General features: G+C 39.6%; 1 pseudogene; it reads right to left on the reverse strand.

The window, feature by feature from the left end:
- Positions 1-286: 286 nt before the first annotated feature.
- Positions 287-944, reverse strand: LOC123788685 (destrin-like; annotated as a pseudogene).
- Positions 945-21,468: the final 20,524 nt, after the last annotated feature.

Below are 21,468 nucleotides of genomic sequence, written 5' to 3' on the forward strand. Positions count from 1 at the left end.
AGCAAAATGCAGTAATTCTCTTCCTAGGGCCTTGTGCTGTTTGTGAACCGCATTATTAAAAATCATGAGTGTAACAAAAACCCTACAAGCCAACTCATCAAAACAGGCTTTTGGCCAATAAGAATTTGATTTCACACCAATACATCTTCAGATTTCAGATTTCTTTAGGACCATTTGCACATATTTATAGAATATTTAGTTTAGTCTAACATGACCAGACAGGGAGACCCTTCAGTGAGACCCTGGCCTAAACATATTATTTTACTTCTACAGCAAGAGGATGACACTAGGCAGGAAGCTTGGTTTGTGGCACTGAACGATGGTCTACAGGGCGTCCTTCAAAAGCTACAATTGAGGAGGCGCCTAGCTTTTCAGCAATACAAGCTCGATTGAAGTCTTCCGGCCCGTTTGTTTGACATTCGTGTTTTATGCCTTGAAATTGCTTTTTGACTGCGTCCTTGGAGCTCGCATAGGTCCCTTTGCTTTTCAGAGGAGCTAGTTTGGTGCCCTGGTCTACTCCTCCCACAGACGGCCGCTCCTATCCTTGGCACCCAGGAACAGAGCAGTCTGTCTGTCTCTCGGATTCTTATTCCTCTCAGCTTGAAGGTCCAAGGACAGAGGCAGAGCCATAGCCACCACCTCAGGTCTGGAAATTGCTTGAGGACACACCAAAAACACCTACCAACTGCTCTTTTTTGGATTCCTTGGTTTCAAAGCTTGCATCATACAGAGCATAGTGCTATCTTTTTCAAGAAGCATTGCCCAAAAATGCTTGAAAGGATCAGTTATGGTTACATCAACATCTCTAACCAAGATTTCTTTCCCTTCTCCTACAGTGATGCACTTTTTGTCTGCCCTGAGACAAAAAAAATGGCAGCCTTCTTTCTTTTCTTCATTTCTTCTGGTGTGGAGCATTTCCAAACTTTCATGTCATAAAAAGTGTGATAAGCTTCATTGACAACTTGCATTCCTGAGGCCTCTCTCCCCCATTAGAATGTGCACTGCATAAGGACAGGGACTTTGTCTTGTATATTGAGATCTCCAAAGGCTACCACAGTACCCCGTTCCTCCTAGAGACAGGGGACGGGTTCTCCCTTTCACCAGCTCGGGTCTTTGGGGTGGGTCCTCCTTCATCTTCTAGGGAAGAGAAGGCTAAGCTCAGGCTGGCACCTGTTGGCAGGGGGACAGGCAAAGGATCAAGTGGGATAGGGGACTCTTATTCCCCTCACCCCACCCCTGTTATTGTCTTTTAAAAAATTATTATTACAGTCACCCTAATGGGTCTGAAGTGTATCTCATAGTAGTTTTGATTTTCATTTCCCTAACGACTAATCAAGTTGGGTATTTTTTCATGTGCTATTGGTCCTTTGTATATTTTTTTAGAGGAATCTCTGTTCAAAACCTTTGCCCAATCAAAATTTGGATTGTTTATCTTTTAATTGTTGAGTTCTAAGAGTGCTTTATGTATTATGGACATTAGATCCTTATCAGATAAATCATATATGAATTTTTTCTCCTATTCTGTAGGTGGTTCTCTCACTTTCTTGATTGTGCTCTTTGAAGCACAGCATTTAAAAAATTTTGTTGTCAATTTATGCATTTTTTTTCCTTTTGTGCCTTGTGCTTTGATGTTATGTCATAGAAACCATTGCCTAATTCAAGGTCGTAATGGCTTGTACCTAGGTTTTCTTCTTACAGGTGTACAGTTCTACTTCTTACATTTTAATCCATTTTGAATTAATTTTGTATATGGTGTGAAGTAGGGTCCAAATTCATTATTTTGTATGTGGATAACAGTTGTCCAAGCACCATTGTTGAAAACATTCTTCTTCCCTCATTGAATTTTCTTGGGACCCTTGTCAAAAATCAATTGATCATAAATGTATGGGTTTACTTCTAGGTTCTCAATTCTATTCTGTTAATCTATATGTCTTTCCTTATGCCAATACCACACAGTCTTGATTACTGTAGCTTTGTAGTAAGTTTTAAAATCAAGAAGTGTGAGACCTCCCACTTTGCTGTTCTTTTTCAAGGTTGATTTGGCTATTCTGGATCCCTTGCATGTCTATATGAATTTTAGGATGAGCCTGTCAATTTCTACAAAAAAGCCAGCTGAGATTTTTATAGGAATTGTGTTGAATCTGAAGATGAATTTGTGGAGTTTTCCCATCTTATCAAATGCAGAAGATCTTAATGTCGTCTGATCCATGAACTTGGGGCATTTTTTATTTAGTAAGGTTTTTTTCAATTTCCAGTAATATTTTGTAGTTTTTGGTGTATAAGCCTAGCAATTCTTTTTTAAAAATTCTTTTGTTAAATATTCCTAAGTATTTTATTGTTTTTGATTCTATTATAAACGGAGTTTTCTTTTTTTTTTCTTTCTTTTTTAAAAAAATGTATTTATTTAAGTAATCTGTATACCCAACATGGAGCTCGAACTCATGACCCTGAGATCAAGAGTCGTATGCTCCTCTGACTGAGCCAGCCAGACACCCCTGGAGTTGTTCTCTTAGTTTAACTTAAATTTTGGATTGTTAATTGCTAGTGAGCACATTCTATTTTGTTCAAGAATGAACTTTCAGTTTGATTGAAATAGCTCTCATAAATTTACTCTCAAATTTGGTTTAACAGAAAAGGTGATTATTGTGATGTGGAGAATTTAGAGGGAACATTAAGGCCACAAAGGCAATTTTTTGTAACTGTTCCAAATTTGAACTCATAGTTCCGAAATTGAGTTTAATCTCATTAGAAGAGGCAGAACACACACACACACACACACACACACACACACACACACACACACACATCTTTGTAGTAAGTTATCAGTGAGAAATTCTTGGCTGGTACATATTAAGAGAGACAAACAAAAGCATTCATTTCCAAAAGGAACGTTTTGGAAAACATCTAATTCTTCAGAGTTCAGTCAGTATAATCATGAAGCTTGATTAGTAATTTCTCTTTGTCCACATAGTCAGATTTATATGATTTATATGATTTAAAATAAATTAGTTCCATAAACTATGCTTCTGTTAAACGTATCTTAGCTCTCCCCTGAGGATAGGTTCGTGTCTGAAGGAGACCAAGTGTACTAAGCACTTCTGTGTCTCTCATGAACTCTTACAGCCTCCAAAAGTGCCTACCAAGTGCGGCAGATCATCAAAAGAGATTCACCAACCCATCGATACTCTGAATTCCCTTCATTTCCAGGGTTGAAGCAAGAGAATATGTGGCTATTTATTATTCCAGGATCACTCTGTCAACTTCTGAGAAGATAAAAGGTAACTTTTGCTAAGATTTGCCTTATAACACGGCTGGGAACCAAACACAATTCTTCAGTTGTACGTAGGTGGGGATAAACGGTGGGGGCCTGCAGCCAGCCTGCCCTGGCGTCCCGGGCAGAGGCCACAACTCTTAAGCCGCACTGCCCTCTGGTGAGGAAACTTGAAAAACGACCAGCTTCCCCAAGTCTCCTCAGTGCACCTGTGTCTATCTGTTTATAAGAAAACCGTAACTTAGTTGGAACCTAAGCTTTGTGAACCACCAATTTCTGCCACAGGCTCCCATCACAGGCCCACGGAGCCCCTGATACTCAATTTGGATCCTAAAAGAACATTTCCAGTGTTCTTATAATCGTGATCCTCCTTGCCCCACCCCCTAAGGAATTGCATGTGTCTTAGATGACTAAAATGTCACCACGTTTCACCCAGTGAATGCAGTTAAGCAACGGCAAGTATGGTTCTTCCTCAGTAATGGATGCTTCACGACAGCAGGAAATTGACCAGATGGCCAAAAGCAGGAAAGTCAATGTAGATTGTCTGTTTCTTTCCAATATGCTGCCCCTCTTTTTTTGTGATGAGAAGCCGAGGTCCAGAGAAACAGGGGTTATTATAAGAGCATGTGATTCGAAGTCCTTGTCTCTTGTGACTTGGTCCAGCCCTGTTATTGCTGATGTGACAGGATGTCATTCTTTAAAGGCTGCAGCTGTATATGGTGACGGTTCTCTCAACTTGGTAGGTGGCCACTGTGATGGACATTGAACACGGAGATTTTCTTGCCATCCAACTTGACTCTCATTTCTAATACCTGTTTCCTGAACCATATCCTTCCTCCCCTTGAAAATGGCGATGTTTGGGAGAAAGATGTAGAGAGGAGGGAAGAGTGAAGCAAGGAACGAGCGAGGCATTCCACAGTGGTTTGTTCCTTACTCCAAGTAGGAAACGGGAATGAAAACTGTGGAGCAGACAGGAGTGCTTCTCCCTCTCCTGCTTTCCCATTTTCCTGTCCTGTCTCTCTCCTTGTCTCCCCCGCATCCCCTCTATTTTTAGGTAGCTGGCTGAAATGTGTTCTTAAAATTACCAAGTGACCTGATGATGTCATCTTTCCCCTAACCTGACTGTATTTGTTTCCTTTACCCCATTTTCCCAGTCTACCTCCAGTGTCCAGTCCAGTAAAAAGGCATACATCACAAGCTCTGGTTGAAATTTATGTATGACTAGATAAGAAATTGGGACTTGGTTCAATGATCTATCATGAGGGGTGAAGGCTTTAATGCTGGGTCCTCTCCAGAGCTTCATTTGACTTATTTATTCACTCAGTGGTGTGTACTGAGAATCGTTTCTAGAGCTGCTACTCATGCTTCTGTGAGTTGAATACTGTACAACCATATTTGGCAGCCGCAAATAAAACCCTACCTTTGTTCTCATAGAGCTTACAGGCTAGTACAAGGATATCATATCTGACGGACATTTGATGATCATATTATATTCTATTTGGGTGTCTCAGTCACCTTAAGTTCACTGTATTCAAGTCTAGATTCGGTAGCTTCTACTCAGAAATCCAAGGTAGGGACTCAGGAGTTATCCTAGGCATCTTGGTCTCCCACAGTCTTTCAGGTGCTCAATCCCATTGATTTTCTCTTTTGCCACTGTCACTGTCCATACACCTCTGTGGTGTGTGTGCTGTGCCAGGGTGCCTGGGCAAGAGGGCCAGTGGAACTGATACCATGACTTAGCCCTGCACCTGGCACAAGTCTGCCTCATGTGGGAGGAAGGGCAATCTTTCCTGTCACAAAGGGGCTCTTTTTCAAGCTATGTGTCTGCAGGGCTGTGTTGCTCAGAGAAGTCCCTTTCTTCTAATTCCTCTGTCTACCAGTGGTGACTTGGTGACTTTTTTTAAAATTGGTACAAAGATTTCTTAAAGAGTAGTGGCCAACTCTCTACTAGGATAGTTCAGTGACATCCTGTTTTTCTTACTTACTTCTTTCTTCCAATCCACCCTCTCGGCAGCTGGTCAGTATGATTTCTATAAAACTCAAAAGTGACCATGTTGTGCCTTGCCTAAAATCCCTCTTTTGCTGCCTATTCCTCTCAGAAAAAATAAAAACTGCTTTGAAGGCATTGAGGACAATTCCTAATATGGTGCCAGCTCCATTGCTACCAGAGCTCCATTTTATACCTTGCTGTTGAGTCTTGCAGATCTCTTCTCAGCCCCTCAATGTTCCATGTAGTCTTTGTCTCCATCCTTGTTATGGACTGATGTTTGCATCCCCTCCAAATTCATATGTTGAAGGCCTAATCCCCAATGTGATAGTAGTAGGATGTGAGGCCTTTGGGAGGTAATTTAAATTTAGATGAGGTCATGAAGGTTGAATCCCTCTGATGGGATTAGTGCCTTTAGAATTAGAGATAGGAGAAAGATCCCTCTTTCTCTCCACCATGTGAAGATACAGCAGGCAAGCAGCCATCTACAAGCCAGGAAGAGGGCTCCTACCAGGAACTGAGTTGGCCTGTACCTTCATCTTGGACTTGCCAGTTTCCAGAACCATGAGAAAAAAAAAATTCCATTCTTTAAGCCACCTAGGCTATGGTATTTTGTTATAGCTGCTTGAACAGACTAATATAGTCCCTTGCAGGTACTTTTCTTTACATCTTGAATAGTCACATGCCTTATTCACTCAGCTCACATCTTGTCTTCCATGTCCTTGTCCACATGTGGCTTTACCCCAAGCATTAGTTATCCTTGTAATGTAGTTGACTTCCTATGTTCTCCTCGGAATGTTGTGGGTGCTCAAGAAGTGTGTCTTAAATGAATACATCGATTCTATATTTAAAATATTAGAAAAACCTATTCTTGCTTCTTCACAGTTCCTTCAAGAGAGAAGATCACATTAAGCATGATTGTTCCAATGGAAAAATTTGTGATACAAATAACTAAACCAATCAAGTGAAAAATATTTAGTGGGTATGCAGGTGGGCAGAAGCAGGGATAAAATCCCCAAGAGACACACTGAGCATATGCTTAGATCACTGGCAGATAGAGACACAAACAAATAGAAAAAAAATAATATTTCAGGAAATGCACTGCATTATTATCATGGTACGAGTCTGAGCTTTGCTGAAATTCCTTTTATTTCGAGGTTTAGATCTTTAAAATAAGTGATAATGCATACAGTAGGTGGTGGTGGCATGGGAAGCATTATCTCTAATGTTCAGGACTTCTGAAGATCTTCATCAAGCCCAGGGAGGGCGTTGCTCTGAATGTTGGTCAGAGTTTATCCTGGCTTTATAATAAATCTTCTGTCGGTTTCTGAGCACATATGACAGGGCAAAATTTCATTATTCTGGAATGAAGCTTGAAGGTGTTGGAGCTTGAGAGGACAGGCAGTATGTATGCTTGCACTAAAGCAGAACATTTGCTTCAAGCACTAGGCTTTGCTGGTCATTGGTGAGCACTCAGGGACAAAGTCCCAGTGGAGAGGAGGAGAAAGGCCTCCCTCCCCAGCTGGTCACCTCCATTCAGTTCCTTCTGCCACCCTGGAGGCCAATGTGATTGATTTTCCTTTTCCCGTACACCTCTCGGGCAGCAGGTTGCCCTTACTGACTTACTGTCTTCACTGAAGACTGCTCTGGAGGTATATTCTAACCAGATTTTAATCTTTGTAAGGAATCTAATGGGTGATCCTGCAGTAAGATTTACTATGGCCCAGAAATCTCTAAAGATGGCCTTCACCAAAAGGATTTCTGTTCCTTGTGAGGGGGAAAAAGCACCAAATTAAGACAAGTACTGAAATGTAAGATCAGAGGAAAATAGCAGGAAGAGTTAACAGACTCAATCCTGACGTACATCAAAATGGAGATGTTTAACTTACGTAACAGTGGGAAAATTCAACCACATGGACAGAAAGAAAACGTGGAAAGACAGCTTGTTGAATTAAATTTTGTGCTGTTTATCAACTCGATTATCTTCCTCTTCTCCTTTATTGACACAGATTTTTCTCTGGTGAAATCATTTTAGTGACTAAGACTTCACCCACCGGCCTTGTCTGGGATGAGGGCTCTCTGGGACACCCATCATTGTTTGCACTGCTTGGTTTGAGTGACGCAAGACCCAAGCAGCAACCTGCAGTGGCGCTGGCCTCTCTCAGCGCCTCAGGCCTTGTTCTAGACAATATTTCTTTTTAGGCTAAGGGGTGGCAGGCTGCCCACACTGCTTTATTCCCAGCACCAAATGAAACCTCCCTTAAGTGTTACTACATGTTAATAAACATAGTCAGTGAAACCCACTTAAAAAGAATGACCTGTTTATGAAAGAAACCTTTTGAGAGACAGAATATTTTCCCCTGTGGGCCAAAGCTTAGGCAGAAAAACAAAGAGCTCTTTCAAAGGCTTAAAACATGATGGAGGATAGATCCTGACTTTCTAACTACAAAAATAACGATACTTTTAGCTCCGACCTGCCTTGCTCCAGGGAGCTGTAAATACACTTCACAGGCCCGGTTGAGCCGCTCCAACTTTCTACCTCAAATGCTATTTGAACTTGTTAAGGGCGAGCAACGTGAGCCCAAATTTATATACAGAGAAACTGAGGCAATAGAAATTGAAGTGATTTGTCCAATGCCACCGAATAACACAGAGGTGAAGGTCAGGGTAGAGCAAGCTGAGACTGAACGCTCCTGTGACACTTGAACATCTGCTAACATCAGGACTAGCTGCCTTCTTTTTCCCTCCTTCTCTTTCTCTTTTCTCTTTCCTCTTTGTCTTCCATTTTATGTTTCATGGCCAATGACTGGGGCCCACCATGAGCTTTGGCACGTCCATCAGGAAGCCTGAGTTGGTCCAGTAGACAAAGGACCTACAGCTTGTATTAACAAGCTTGTCCAGGCTGTTGTTATTCCTATGAACAATAAAATATAATTAGCAAAACTTCTCTCGAAAACAACAAAATTCTTTTATCCTAAATACTTTGTCTTTGAAGAAATACTACTCTAGAGTATAAAATTTTACAATTTTTAAATCTCCAGTGTTGGATTGGCGTTTTTCTAAAGAAATGTTGCCTGAACAGTCTTTAATTTCCCCCTCTGATTCATGTCCTAGCTATCAAATGTGCATTTATTCACTTATTCAGTAATGTTTTTATTTTACAATTATTTCTCTTGAACTTACTTTTGGCTCAGTACTGGGCTGTGTAATGATTGTTGTAGAGCAGATCAAAAATAATTTTTTAAAAATTTTTCTAAGAAGTCTATTTAAGCTTAGTAGTCGGCATCTGGTTAGTTAATTTCCCCCAAACAGAGAATTGAACGTTAGCTTAATGGAAATAAGTGTCACTTTGAGTGACCATTATTAATTATAGTCTAACACTCTTTTGAAATACATCAATACGCTTCCCTTATGCATGCCCACATGGTACGAAGTACCCCATTGTCTTGGGAAGGTTAGGTTTCTAGAAATACTTAAGAATAAAAAAAAAAAACCCAATGCTCAGTCTTGACAGGTAGTAGAACGAAAATAATCCTAGAGACAATAGAATGTAAGAGCTAAAGCCTTCTATTTAGGGATACCTGGGTGGCTCAGTTGGTTAAGGGTCTGTCTGACCCTTGGTTTTGGCTCAGGTCATGATATCAGGGTCCTGTGATCGAGCCCAGCGTGGGGCTCCGCACTCGGTGTGAAGTCTACTTGAGATTCTTTCCCTCTCCCTCTGCCCCTCCCCCTGCTCACACATTCTCTCTCTAAAATAAATAAATAAAATCTTAAAAAGAAAATAAAGCCTTCTATTTGAAAGAACTTTTTGAGGGTACTTTAAAAAGATTTTGTAAATACATAAAAGCCAAATCAGAAAACGCTTATTTACATAAAAACTTATACATGAGTATTCATAGCAGCATTATTTATCTTAGCCAAAATATGGAACCAACCTAAAGGTCCACTAATGATTGAATGCTTAAACAAAATGTGGTATATCCATATAGTGGAATGTTATTTAACCATAAAAGGGAATAAAGTACTTCTACTGATATTACAATATGGGTGAACTTGGAAACACTATGGTCATAAATGAAAAGCCAGACATAAAAGGCCACATATTGCATTATTCTATTTATATGAAGTGTCCAGAATAGGTAAGTCCGTAAAGACAGGAAATGAATTGTTTTTTTGCCAGGGGATGGGGGAAGTGACTGCTAATGGATAAGAGATTTCTTTCAGGGTAATGAAAATTTCTAGGACCAGACAGTGAAGATGGTTGCACAACCTTGTGAATATACTAAAAAAAATCACTAAAGTATGCACTTCAAAATGGTGAACTTTAATGGCATATGAATTATATTTGAATAATAGCAATAACAACAACAATGATAACAACGCTGAACAGCATAAACCATAACAACAAACTTCAAAATAGAAGGGATGAGTTAAGTGAGGGGACTCGATGGTCTCCTGGACCTGGAAGGAGCCTCGCACCCCACCCTTGGAGAAAGGGATTGACTTTGAGAGATTGCTCACCTGTGCATGAAGGAACATGGTGGAATCCAAGCTGACTCCAGCAGAGAGTTTGTCCTCGTGAGGGAGTATGTGAGGCCCCTCAATGACATCTACCTGCAAATCTCACTTGTATCTTCCAACAGGAAAGATTCCTGTTTATTCTTCAAGACTTTGCTCAATCCATCTGACAACATTTCACTGCCTTTCAAAGATCAGAATACTTGAAGGCGACTCCCTCTGAACTACAAACAAATGAAATTAACCAAGTAAAGCCTGTAGGACTGTAGACACCCAGAAAAGATTGAAGTAGTGTGGAAAGGGAAGTCCTAGCCTGTCTGTGAACTTAATATAATCTGCTTGATATCCTCTCTCTACCCTAAGGCATGAGAGTGATGAAACCTACCTCAGGTTGTGACGGTCTGATGGACATCTGCTGCATGACCACATCTCTGGATGCAGCGTTGCTTCTGACGTTGATGTGGTTGGTGCTATGAGCCATTATCATTTGTAAGGAGACTCAGCTTTTCATCTTTCTTGCCAATTCTTCTGTTCCTAGTTATTCCAAGACTGTCACTCTTTTGACCCTAACCTTCACCCTCAGTAGCTTTGTGGCATGATGTTGCAGTGGAAAGGATGCGATTAGAAATGAGAATCACTGAATGTAAAATTACCTCTTATTATCCGTGAGACCTACAATGGAGCCTCCCAACTGCAGTGTTTGATGAGTTGCAAGAGGTCCTTCAAATTATTGATCTCTCCCATCCTTGAGGTCACTCAGGGTGAGGGTAGCTGAAGCCGCTAGGCAGGGCAAATTTGGCTGTTAGCAGGCTTGTTCAGGCCACCTCAGAGGGCAGATCTTGCAGTCTACAATATCCCAGGATGTGAGCTCAGGCAGACACATCAGCATTCACGGCTCCCTGTCAAATCTCTGTACACTGCCAATAGGGGCTCTGCCACCAGGACTACTGCAGCAGCCAGGATAGGCAGAATCATGTCCACCATGGACAAGTGGCCCATGGTCTATGGGAGGGGAGAGTTTATGTTCCAAATATCCAAGTACATGCAGAGCTGAGCCCAATGTGTGGATGGTCAGGGTGAGGGGTATGGGGCTAGAGTGGGCATTCTGAGCAGGAATCCTGAGGGCACCAGTCTATATCAGACCCTAATTGCTCTTTTCATATTTGTGATACTTTTGTTGCATTTTGGCTGGGCCATCTTGTAGGATTCAAGCCCGTGGATTTTTCTAATGGTGCACACACCTTTTGCAAATTAGAGCTTTATCTGAAAATACATAATGTAAAAATATTCTATTGGATCCAAAGTCGATTTGCATTATTATGAAGAAATTTAATATTAACTTTTGTCAATGACAAAAGGAAGAACTGTGCCAAAATGACCAATTTCTGTGTGTGCCTTGATGTAGAGAGGGATGTGAAGAAAGAAAATGTTCTAGACTTTCTGAGCCTCAGTTTTCTCATTTGCAAAATAATGTAATAGCTTATAACTAATTTAGGCTAAAGCTCAATGTGACTCTCTTCTTGCCAGGCCCTAAATTAATTAGTAGGTTCTTTTTATAAGAAATGAGTAAAAGGTTTGGAATTCCAAAAGACAGACATCAGGTAGAAGGTTTTTTTTTTTTTTTAAACAAAGTCCCTTTTATACTTAAAAACATTAATTAATATCAGTCATTACCCATATTGTTTTCTCAGCCTTCTGTCGGTGAAGTTTTCTCTTCCTTGTTTCACTTATGGAAGAGTGAAAATCTTCCCTCCTCCCACTAATCTCAGGAGGTAGACATGAAAAGAGTCATCCACAGCGAAGTTCCAGGTACATAGTCTGTTTACTGCTTCTTCCCAGGGTAAGGTGCCTGCCTCCTTCCTTTGTACTCAAGCTGATTTATGGTGCTGGTATCCTGTTATAAATTCTGTCCCTCTCATTTAGGTCTCTGAGACGTGGGTTTGGAAACACTCTCATGACACATGGCCAAACAAAGACTGCAGCCATTGCATACTTTCCACCCCTCCCTTCTTTTATTTGATATAAATTACTGCTTGTGAATGGAATGTCCCACGCCTTGGGGTATTATACATTCTGATGATGTCGAGTACATCCTTTTCCCTCACAAAGGGGGGACTGTCACATGCCAAATGGCTAGGGAGCATTGGCATTCAAGAACATAGACATATAAGAATTTTGTGAGAGGCACTACCACAGGAAGCAATATTATAGGGTTATTGTGAGGATCAATGTGGTTATATGTGTGGGAGCAGTTTGTACAGTCAAGCCCTATGTATGTATGCTTTGTCGTTGTTTTGGATGGAAGATGACTGCCAATATTTCTTCTTCTCTTAAGATACTGGACTGGTATGGAATGAGAATATTTGGACGTGTGACTAGAAGTCATGTAATGAAGGGTAGTAGGCTAGAATTTGTGGGGGAGGTGGGAGAGACCTGCCTTTCCTTTGTGCATATAACTTTTCCCCATCAACCCAAATGAGAGAGGTGCTTTTAGATCATGAGAAGGATCTTGTTTTTCTACCTAAAAATTCTTCCCTTTTTGAGGACTATTCAGGGACGATAGCTTCTTTAATGAGAATTTATGTCATCACAGTGTAGTGTCTGACACGTTAGATCACTCATTCCAGACTTGTCTGAGTGCATAGGATGAAAAAAGACAGAAAGATTCTACCATAATGTTCTACACATTCCCTATGCTATTATTCTACCCTACAAGTGCTTTCATCAACTCTAGAAATTTACAGTAGTCTCAGGGGACCCAAGGGTGAGAGCTGGGGGGGGGGGGGGATGTCTTTCAATGTAGCTAAATGAGAGCTTTCCAAAATATAAGTATTCCAGGTTAAGGTCTTGGAGTTACATACCAACAGAGATCACCTTAAAACATACCTATACATCTTAAGCAAAATGGATTTACTCTGACACACATGTTTCTCTAATGGAGGGAATTCTTGCTATGTGTAGCCGTTGTTCCAAATTAGCCAGGAGCTGAATCTGTAATCAGCATTTCACTATGAAAAAACAGACAATGACAGTCCCAGCAGCTGAATCAAGACTTATCTCCTTGAAGACTGAAATCATATCAAGTATCTTTTTTGACCACAGTGGTATGAAACTAGAAATCAATTAAAAGAATAAAACTGAAAAATTCACAAATATGAGATATTAAATAACATGTTATTGAAAAATTGATGGGTCAATGAAGAAATCAACAGAGAAATAAAAAAATACCTTGAGACAAATAAGAATGAAAATACAACATACCAAAACTTATGGGATGCAGTAAAAACAGTTCTAAGAGGGAAGTTCATAGCAATAACTGCCTATCCCAAAGAAACAAGAATAATCTAAAATAAAGAACCCAATTTTATATCTCAAAGAACTACAAAAAGAAAAAAGCTCAAAGTTAATAGGAGGAAGAAATAACAAAGATCAGAGCGGAATTAAGTAAAATAAAGACTAAAGAAGTGGTAGAAAAGATCAATAAAACTAAGAATTGGTTCCTTGAACAGATAAATTAAATAGACAAATTTTGGCTAAACTCACCAGGAAAAAAAGAGAGAGGATTCAAATAAATAAAATCAGAAATGGAAGAAGAAATGTTACAAGTGATACGATGGAAATACAAAGAATCATAAAAGACCAAAGTAAATAATTATATGACAACAAATTGAAAAACCTAGAAGAAATCAGTACATTCCTAGAAACATACACCTCTCCAAGACTGAATCATGAAGAAATAGATCATCTGAACAGACTAGTTTCTAGTAAGGGGATTGAATCAGTAATCAAAAAACAACAAAAGTCCAGGACCAGACAGCTTCACTGATGACTCCTACCAAACACTCAAGAATAAATAGCAATCCTTTTACCAGCATTACCCTGATATGACAACCAGACAAGGACACCACAAGAAGAGTTAACTACAGGACAAGAACCCAGATGGACATGGATATAAAAATCTTCAATAAAATATTAGCAAACCAAATTCAGCAATGCAGTAAAAGGACCATACATTGTGATCAAGTGGGATTTCTTTCAGGGATGTAAGGATGGTTCAACATCTGCAAATGAATCAACATGCGACACCACATAAACAAAACGAAGGATAAAAATCATGATCATCTCAATAGATGCGGAACATGTATTTGGCAAAATGCAATATTGATTTATGATAAAAACTCTTAACAAAGACGTGTAGAGAGAACATACCTCAACATAATAAAAGTCATTTATTATGAGCCCAAAGCTAACATCATTCATTAATAAACAGCCTTTCCTCTGAAATCAGGAGCAAATAAGGATGCCCACTCTCACAATTTTTATTTGACATAGTATTGGAAGTACTAGCTAGAGCGATTAGGCAAGTAAAAGAAATAAAAAGCATCCCAACTGAAAAAGAAGAAGTAAAATTGTCACGATTTACAGATGACACAATGTTTCTATTACATGTAGAAAACCATAAAGACTCCACCAAAAAACTTTTAGAACCAATAAACAAATTCAGTAAAGTTGCAGAATACAGAATCAATATACAGAAATTTGTTGCATTTCTATATACTAATAACAAACTATCAGAAAGAGAAATTAAGAAAACAATCCCATGTACAGTTGCATAAAAATAATAAAATACCTAAGAATAAATTTAATAAAGGAAGTTAAACATATGTATGCTGGAAACTGTAAGACATAGATAAAAGAAATTGAAGAAGACACAAATAAATGGAAAGATATTCTCTGCTCATGGATTGGAAGAATTAATATTATTAAAATGTTTGTACTATCCAAAACAATCTATAGATTTGATACAATCTCTATCAAAATTCCAATGGCATTTTTCACAGAAATTTGACAAACAATCCTAAAATTTATATAAAATCACAGAAGGCCCTGAATAGCCAAAGCAATCCTGAGAAAGAAGAACAAAACTGGAAGTACCCTGTTCCCTGATTTTGAACTACATTACAAAGCTATACTAACCAAAACAGTACAGTATTGGCATTAAAAACAGACACACAGATTAATGGACAGAACAGAGATGCCAGAAATTAACCCACATATATGGTCAATTAATCCTTGACAAAGGAGCCAAGAATATACAATGGGGAAAGAACAGTCTTTTCAATAAATGGTGTTGCAAAAACTGGACAGCCGCAGGCAAAAGAATAAAACTGGACCACTATCTTACACCACACACAAAAATAAACTCAAAATGGATTAAAGACTTAAATGTGAGGCCCAAAACCATAAAACTCCTAGAAGAAAACATAGGTAATAAGCTCCTTGACATCTGTCTTGGCAGTAATTTTTTTTTAATTTGGTAGTAAAGGCAAAGGGAACAAAAGCAAAAAATATGCAAGTGGGACTATATCAAACTAAAAAGCTTCTGCACAAGCAAAGAAAGCCATCAACAAAATGTAAAGGCAATCTATTGAATGGAGGAAAATATTTGGAAATCATCTCTGGTAAGGGGTTAATATCCAAAATTTATATAGAATTCATATAACTCAATAGCAAAACACCGCTCAAATAATCCAAATAAAAAATGGGCAGAGGATGTGAATAGACATTTTTCCAAAGACGACATACACATGGTCAACAGGTACATGAAAAGAGGCTTAACATCACTAATCATCAGGGAAATACAGATAAAAAGCACAAGATATCACTTCACACCAGTCAGAACGGCAATTATCAAAAAGAGAAGAAATAACAAGTGTTGTCAAGGATGTGGAAAAAAGGAAACTTTGTGCATTCTTGCTGGGAATGTAAATTGGTGCAGCCACTGTGGAAAACAGAATGGAGGGTTCTCAAAAAATTACAAATAGAACTATTATATGATTCATCAATTCCACCTCTGCGTGTTTATACAATGAAAATGAAAACAGTAATTCAAAAGGATATACACACCCTTATGCTTATTGCAACATTACCTACGAGAGCCAAGATATGGAAACAACCTAAGTGTCCCAACAACAGATGAATGGATAAAAAAGATGTGATGTCTATATATCTATGTTTACACATGATGGAATGTTACTCAGCCATGAAAAATAATCTTGCCATTTGTGACAACATGAGTGGAACTTGAGGTCACTATGCTAAGTGAAATAAGTCAGAGAAAGACAAATGCCATCTGATCTTACTTATATATAGAATCTAATAAAACAAAAACAAAAACAAAAAAATAAGCTCATAGATATTGAGAACAGATTGGTGGTTGCCAGAGGTGGGAGGGGGCTGTGAAGTGTGTGTCGGGAGTCAAAAGGTATTAACTTCCAGTTATAAAATAAATAAGTCCTGGGAATGTAATGTAGAGCATGGTGACCATAGTTAGTAATACTGTACTGCATTTTTGAAATTTGCTAAGAGAGTAGATTTTAAAAGTACTTACTGCAAGAAATAATAATCCTGTAACTATGTATAGACAGATGTTAGACTTATTGTAGTGATAATTTCTCAAAATATACAAATATGAAAGGGGAATGTTTCACACCTAAAATTAATATAATGTATGTCAATTATATTTCAATTAAAAAAAGAGACTCGCCTTTTTGAACTTTGATGATGGACAGAAGCTTCATCATTCACGTAAATGCTACTACACAATAAGTAAGGAGTGTGGGCTAACTATAAATAATTTAAGTGACAATGCCCTTAACCAGTCCTTGAATGAACCAATGTCAAAAATAATTCTTTTCTTGTACGAACTCAGTTTTGTTGGAAGTTTTCCCCTTTAATGATGGATGACAGCATTTGGCTGTGCCAAGTATTAGTTCACCTGTATGTATTTATTAGGGACTGTGGAATCATTATACCATAGGGGCTGAAGGATCATTGTTGCATTCTTTTATGTATAAAATGAAGGGGGTGTTACTTTCACTCCATAATACAAGATGTAAGAAATGTCATGTTTCTTTTGTTTAAATCAAATTTAACCTACATTCTTATTCTGTGAGGTAGGTGGGGACTTCAATCTCTGCCATTTGGAATCTACTTTACTTTGACCCCAGAGTCATATGAAGATCCTAGGTAACTTCCTTGTCTAGAGCATTTAAAGAAGCCCTATAGTTTCTTGAGTTTAAAGTACTCACTACTGATATTTTAATTATCTTGTCCCATTTGTTTCCTCGAAGGCAAGTAACTCAATTGCCTTTTGGCCAATCCTGAGCATGGGCTTTGACAGGACAAGGTGCCTTACCAAGCTACTGTGGGGAACAGGAAAGCCTTCATGGCTTTCCTAATCTTGAGATGAAACCATTCACATCTTATGTTTCGTTCTGACATGCCCACATCTTCAACTCCAAGCCCACCCTTCCATCCCCTCTACTTCTCAGACTATCTGGCATAATTCTCCTCAATGAGTTAAGTTTTCCATAAATAAATATCCAAGGCCAGCAGGGGTGAGGTAGAGTGGTGGGTGGGATATTGATGGATACCAGGCAATGTTGCATTGAGCCCTGCAACATGAAATCTCTGAGGGAAGAAAAGCAATGCAAAACCTTGAGCATCCTCTTAAAATAAGAAAAAGACTCCCTGTGTAGTGAGAACAAAACACCTTTTCCTGTCAGTTAACCTGCCATAATTGTAAATGTCACACTTGCTCCGTACTCACAGAACCCAGAAACTAGACACAACTGAGGGGCAGAAACTAGGCGGGAAGAGGAACATACTGAGTTCCGGTGATACACCAGAGGCTGGCCCATCCAGGTGCTTGGCGTTTCATTTATCCAACCCATTACCCCCACTTTCAGAGAAGGAAGCAGAGGCCCAGGAAGCTTAAGTAACTTGCTGTGACAGACATTGTCGTCCGTTGCTAATCCCTCACTCACCACTGCTTTTCTGCTCTGTCCTCCATTGTGGATACTGCAAGAGTTCCAGTCCCTTTCTCAGCCTCCCTTATGGCAGGGGTGGCCCAGGGGACACAGTATTTGGCTATGAGGGAAGGAGGAGAGTGATGGGAACTTCTGGGGGAGATCTTTGTCACCTTTTTCTTTTTTCTTCTTGTCTTAGGATGCCTGCTTGCCGTCAGACAATTCACACACCTGTGGAGCTTTTTCTCCCAAAGTCCCTAACACCTTTCTGGGGATGTTCATTGGCTCATGTCATGTATTCTGTCTGGAGTGGCCTTTACTCCACCCCTCATCCTGCCACCATGTCCAAATCCTGCTCACACCTCTGGGTTCAACTCAACTATTACTTCTTTCCTTGAATCCTTTTCTGGTCCACCTGAACAGAGTGATTATTCTGTCACCTATTATTTCCCTAGTGTTACCTGCACTTCATTTATGGTTCTTACTGTAACCATTCTCTGAAGTTCTGTGTCTCCATGTTTGCTCTGCTCTGTTGTGTAAGACCTTCTAGGCAGGGCCTATGTGTATATTTGCTCCAGAAAGCCCTAGCATAATGCCTGCAATATAGTTGCCCGCAAGCGATACTTTTTTAAGTGATGGCAAGAGAATCTAAGGCTAGATTTGATTTTGGGTACCACAAGGGAGAGGCCAAAAGAATCTTAGGCACATGAGATAATTTACTGTCTTTTGCTTAAGCTATTATTTGTTGAGTATTGTGCGACTTAGAGCTCAAAGCAGTCCACTTTTTGCTGATATTCTTCCTAAAGTCATAGAAATAAAGGGCAGAGCCATCTGACTTTTAAATCCAGCAAACCACACAAACAACACAAGTGAGCATCTAAACCTCCAGCCAGTGCTGAACTACCTATACGCAAGCAGAGAATATGCCCGCCTTGAAACAGGCTGGAGAATAAATTAACTAGGTTTTAAGGTATTATTAAAGAGAGGTGAAATCTCCAGGACAGCCCCAAACCTGAGCACGGCATGAATGCAATGGAAGGTTCGAAGATGTGGCTTTTTCTTGCTTCAACAGGAAAATAATTTCGATTGATAGAATTTATGGGGGCAGGGGTAGTGTGGACATCTGAGAACTGGCTGCAGTGACCGCCATTGTCAACAAAATTTCACTGAGTTTAAATGGTTTGTTTGTAACCTAGGTAGAAATGGAAAATCTCCATGTGTTCTGTGAACACCATGGCCACCCCTGACATAGAAGGGTTGGGGAACACTACCAGTTAGTTCACACCTGCAAGGCACATAGAATTCCTGCCGATTTACAACTCTTTGGAGAGCATTTAGAGACCTGTGGCTCCAAGCACAGTAGTTCTCTCCACCTAAATTCGCTTTATCCAACTGGTTAAAAAGTAAACTGGAAAATGTGCTCCGATTCATTTGGGCAGGTGGTGAATAATCATGCGTGTGTTGAAAGGCAGGCCGAGTCCTTGAGAAAGCAAAGCAAGGCTCTAATGTCAGGTGCTATGGACTGAAACGTGTCCCCCAGAAATTCATATGTTGAAGCCCTACCCCAGCCGCCCCATGACCTCTTAGAGATAGAGCATCTAAAGAGGTAACTGAGGTCAAATGAGGTCATAAAGGTGGATCCTAATCCAGTAAGGATTGGTGACTTATGAGAAAAAGGAGAGAGAGATCTTTTGCTCCCTATGCACACACCAAGGCTGTTTGAGGACAGAGTGAGAAGCTGGCTGTCTGCAGGGTAGGAAGACAGCTCGCTCTAGAACCTACGGTGCTAGCACCCTGATGTCAGACTTATAGCCTCCAGAACTGTGAGAAGAAAATTTTTTTTCTGTTGTATCAGCCACCCAGACTACAGTATTTTATTAGCTGACTAATACAGAGGGTGTTGTCCTAAGAAGACCAACGAAGGCTTTTCGTCTTGAGGAATTTTTGGGTGGTACCGTGGACTGTCGGTGTTATGCAGTCGCAATTGTTCTTAACAAAAAATGAGTTTTTATTATTTTTTATATTGATTGATCTGTTTGCTGCTCTGAAAGTAACCTGGTTAGGGAAGGTGCCACAAAGAAAAGCAACCTCAAGGGACTCAGGACATGTTTGCAGGCCCAGGTGTCTTTGCAGTTTTTTTTGTTTTTGTTTTTCCTCCTTCAAATCAAACTCAAAAAGAAAATACTGAAAGTGCTTTAAGCCATTTCCCCTCCACAGCTCTTAATTGGAATCCCTGTTTTCAGTAGTCTGCATTTCAGCATGTGATGAAATGACCACTTCCAACTCTTGCTTGAGGGCGCATCTGATACCCTCAGAGGTGTCAAAGATCTGATAAGCAGAGGTCTGGAACGGCTGGCATCTGATAGGATTATCATACCAATATACACTTAATATTTTCTTTAGGCTGGCTCATCTTTTGAAACTCTACATATTTTTAAAAATCTGTGAATTAATGGGCCTGGTGGGCTAGTTATATTTTTTCATTATATGCTAAAATAAATATTTAGCTACTAAAATAAAAATGTAGTTACCTATAAAGTGACAGTATGAAATTTCTGGTTGATGGCGATGTCACCATAAGAAAGTCACAACTAGTTCATTTGACTTGATGCTTAAAAAAATGCATTCCTTTAAAATGCCAGCAGGTTTTAAGTACTGATACATTGTTTTTTTTTTTTTTTTTTTTTTTTTTATGTTAGCGTGGTCCCGATTAAATGCCCTTTTTTTTGGTGAGAGAAATTGCAGTCTTGGGTTTGCTTGCTTGTATGAATCATTTACATATTTTTTGCATGAATTTTTTTCATCTAAAAATAGATAGGGTGCATTGAATGACTTTTTGTCTATCCCAAGGGAAATTCTCAGTTGAACTTTTTTTTTTTTTTTAAAGATTTATTTATTTTAGAGAGAGAGAGAGTGCGTGCGTGCATGCGAGCCCAGGGAGGGGCAGAGGGAAACTTAAGCAGACTCTGTGCTGAACGAGAGGCCCAACATGGGGCTCGATCTCACAACCCTGAGACCATGACCTGAGCTGGAACCAAGAGTCGGAGGCTTAACCAGCTGAGCCACCCAGGCGCCCCCCCAGTTGAGCTCTTGATTTAATCTTGTATCTGGATTATTTCTTACAAGTAGCTTGCTGCCCACTAGCTCCACGTCCTTCCCCCCACACAATGGTTCCTTCCCGTACCGCTGCTCAGGTAGGTAGTAGTCTTTAGTTCCTGAATTACTTGCTGTAAAACTTTCAGTCACTACCTTACCCTGGCATTGGAAGCCTTTCCAGCACTTTTCTACCTAATTTATCTGCAGGCGTCTTAACCCCAGTAATAATGAGCTGCTTATTTTTCTTATACACTTGATGATTTATTTTTTGTTCTTTGGTTCATGTTTACACTTTGAAATGGCCTTTGCCTCTTTGCCTAGGTCCCAATTTGACCCATTCTTTAAAGGTCCGGCCTGGCTATCACATATTTCCTTGAAATCTTCTCTTATCTCCCTGAACTAAAAACATTGTTTCATCATCCAAGTTCCATTTTGCTTTGTACCCACTTTAAGGCTTTCATCGCAAGCTTCCACTGTGGTTACCTGTGTAACTACAAATGTGAACATGGTTGTCTTCTCTGAGGTCATATAAAGCCTTCTGGGAAGGGCCTGTATGTATGTTAATTTCCTCTAGAAAAGCCTAGCACAGTGTGCAGCATATAGAATATTCAGTAAATATTTTCTTTAATGAATAAATGAATACCTGTGTGTGTGTGTGTGTGTGTGTGTGTGTGTGTGTTGGAAGAGTACCCAAGGTTTAGGATCCACCAGATATAAATGGAATACCTTTGAAATACAGAGAAATTAAATCAACTTTGTGTGAACAAGCTAGTTCATATGGCAGC

This window comes from Ursus americanus, chromosome 3 (assembly GCF_024610735.1).
Source record: "Ursus americanus isolate L20-20 chromosome 3, mUrsAme1.1.p, whole genome shotgun sequence".
NCBI classification, from domain to species: Eukaryota; Metazoa; Chordata; class Mammalia; order Carnivora; family Ursidae; genus Ursus; species Ursus americanus.